The sequence below is a fragment of the Temnothorax curvispinosus genome, unplaced genomic scaffold, assembly GCF_003070985.1.
Source record: "Temnothorax curvispinosus isolate PA1 unplaced genomic scaffold, ASM307098v1 QBEX01010932.1, whole genome shotgun sequence".
Classification (NCBI taxonomy): Eukaryota; Metazoa; Arthropoda; class Insecta; order Hymenoptera; family Formicidae; genus Temnothorax; species Temnothorax curvispinosus.
Genome location: NW_020220712.1, coordinates 439,451 through 442,790, shown reverse-complemented (window position 1 = coordinate 442,790; position 3,340 = coordinate 439,451). Strand labels below are relative to the sequence as shown.

The following is a 3,340-nucleotide window of genomic DNA, read 5'->3' as shown; positions in this document are numbered from 1 at the left end:
TTGCGGGTGGATTATAGGGCGTAGAGCCGCGCGGCGCGTGTGTCTGCGGATCGACACCCACCCAACACTGCGAGATTACGGGTGGATTATAGGGCGTAGAGTCGCGCGGCGCGTGTGTCTGCGGATCGACACCCACCACCCTTAGAAAGTTAGATCAGTGTCGCTCGTGGTGGTTTTAGTCGGTAGGCTATGGGCGCGCGATGCCACGCTGAGGGAGGCTCAGGGGATTTCGGTCTTCTGAAGCGCCCCTCGTAACGGTGGTACGCGTGCGCGTAGAATCCGACACTCTCCCTCCCTTCCTCAGGGCAGGGGAGTCTTTCGAAGATTTCCACCACGTTAAAAAAAAAAAAAAAAAAAGGTAGAGAATAATTTTTAATTCCTTTTAGCAATTACATTTCTATTAAGCGAGAAAGGTCAAGAAACATTTCGACTATTTTGCAACAACGTCGTAAAATTAATGCAATATGGCCGAAATGGCTTCTTAATTTTTCTTGCTTAATGGATGAAGTCACACTGCATTGCCACGAGTCTCAATGTGGCTCGAGACTCCTATTTGACCCGAAGGTGGAGGTGGATTTTGCGGCCAGAGCAGCCTGAAAGAAAGTGGTGAGTGTAATTGATTTTTACGTACTATGTTACTTATGTCCAAAAATTTTCTATCTCTTCTGTCTTTATTTAATCGAATCGTTCATTTGAATATTTCAGAAAATAACGACGCTGAACGTGACATCGGAGCAGCGAGGGAATGCTGCGTAGCTGACATTCCGAGCAGCCTGAGAGGAGGAGGAGGCCTAGGATAGGCATCGGGCATCAACGTACCAACACTTCTGGTAAGTGTTACTTTTTATTTTTTCTAAAAATATTATAGAATTCCTTTTTTCGTTTATCCTTATTTAGTTGTTACATTATACCGTGTTTCGAAATATAAATTAGTAAAAAGGAATAATTTGAAAAATTTGATTCAAGTTGATTCTAACGTAGAGATCTTTTTTGGAGAAGTAATTTAAGAAAACATTAATCTAAATAATGAATAAGATGTTCGATGCGCGTGACAATTATTTAATCGATTCGATTATTTTTATGTTACAGAAAATATCCACGCTGGAAGGACCATCAGCTTCGCATCGAGGGAACACGATGAACATCTCGAGCAGCCTGAGAGGAGGTGGAGGCCTAGGAGAGGCATCGGGCATCGGCGTACTTAACACTTCTGGTAAGTGTTACTTTTTATTTTTTCTAAAAATATTATAGAATTTCTTTTTTCGTTTATCCTTATTTAGTTGCTACATTATACCGTGTTTCGAAATATAAATTAGTAAAAAGGAATAATTTGAAAAATTTGATTCAAGTTGATTGAAACGTAGAGATCTTTTTTGGAGATGTAATTTAAGAAAACATTAATCTGAATAATGAATAAGATGTTCGATGCGCGTGACAATTATTTAATCGATTTGATTATTTTTATGTTACAGAAAATATCCACGCTGGAAGGACCATCAGCTTCGCATCGAGGGAACACGATGGACATCTCGAGCAGCCTGAGAGGAGGTGGAGGCCTAGGAGAGGCATCGGGCATCGGCGTACTTAACACTTCTGGTAAGTGTTATTTTTTATTTTTTCTAAAGATATTATAGAATCCTTTTTTCGTTTGTTTTTATTTAGTTGCTACATTAAACCATGTTTTGGAATATAAATTAGTAAAAAAAAATAAATCGAAAAATTTGATTCAAGTTGATTCTAACGTAGAGACTTTTTTCGAAGATGTAATTTAGGAAAACATTAATCGTAATAACGAATAAGATGTTCGATGTGCGTGACAATTATTTAGTCGATTCGATTATTTTTATGTTACAGAAAATATCCACGCAGGAAGGAGTATCTTCGCATCGAGGAAACAGTAACTGACATCCCGAGCAACCTGAGAGGAGGTGGAGGCCTAGGAGGAGGCATCAGGCGCCGACGGAGCAACAAGCGGTAAATATAATTTATTTATACATATACACATATTATATCTTATACTGATGGGTCATTTACTTTTTAACCGGATAGTTATTCAGAAAATAAAAGTTAGAGAAAAATAGTTTTATTTTAGAAATTCTATAGAAGCTTATGTTCAATGGATAGAGTATTCTTAAGAAATTACAAAATTATTTCATTAAATTTGCTTAATAAACAATAATATAAAATTTAGTGTTTATATAGTAATCATTTTTTGAAATATTGACTGTCTCTCTTTCTTGCACCCTGCTTTAATTCGGATTATTCTACATTTCTTTGTTACAGAATCATCGTAGCGACGTTGCAGAATAACTCCACTGTTGCGCATCGGTCGGTGAGTGATGATTAAAATTTCATAATTGAGGTAATGAATTTATGACAATTACGTCAAATATATTGCGGTGTCAAGTTATCACAATAAATTATTACATATGTTACGTTTCATAGATTCGTTGTCTTAAAATGGTATGACTGGGTCAGATTAGGATTTAACATTTAATCTTGGATAAATCACATAAATTGATTTGTCGTACATTTTGTCATTGTAAATTCCATCCCAAATATCTTTCAGGATTAAGTGTTACATAAATTGGTGCAAGAATGCAATATATAATACGCTTAGAGATGCTTTTAGCTTGCATATATCACGATTTCTTCTTCTTCTAAAAAGGGCATGTCGTATTATAGGTATTGTTGTCACTTTTCCGCGATGCCGATTGGTTCTCTTGCTGCGCTTACTTCATTTGCAGCTGTCATTGTATATTTTGACAGTTGTGTGTATCAAGGGTTAATAGTGTAATAGTAATAGCATAATGTTAAAGCTATAAATAGCGCGCGCAAAGCGCGCGTCTGTAGTGTCTAGTGAAGATAAAAAGTACTTTGCACTATTTTAATCATTTATTGTTATGTATATACAATCTATTTAATATATTTTTTACGTAAGCCATTTAACAAAATTGTGTGTGTTCACGATCATTATTTAAAATTATTTGTTCCTATAACGCACCAATTTTAGCCTAAGCTTTCACGGTCTATTCATATATGTATTGATAACTGGTTTTTATACTATAGTTAAAGCGATATGACGTGAGATCTGATAAATGATGTTTTGCAAAATAGATAATGTTTTGTAACAATTATTTTCAACTTGATTACTTAAATTCGCGTTAATATAAATACTTGATTTTTAAGTAGTAGTATAATAATCGTAATAAGATGTAACTATCAAAATTCAAATTGTTTGCTCGAGTGCATAAAGTGTTCACATTAGCTCCATATTGTGCAGGAACTTGATTATCTCTTTCGGATCTCACGTCATTAATTCCTTATTTTTCATCCTTTT

The 3,340-nt window shown here is 35.4% G+C and overlaps 1 long non-coding RNA gene across 1 annotated transcript; it reads left to right on the top strand.

Annotated features, from left to right (window-relative positions):
- Positions 1-376: 376 nt before the first annotated feature.
- On the top strand, positions 377-2,474 carry LOC112460952. The gene is made up of 6 exons (XR_003041501.1): positions 377-606; positions 706-830; positions 1,090-1,213; positions 1,473-1,596; positions 1,855-1,974; positions 2,284-2,474. It is a non-coding gene; the product is annotated as an uncharacterized LOC112460952 (long non-coding RNA).
- The last annotated feature ends 866 nt before the right edge of the window (positions 2,475-3,340 follow it).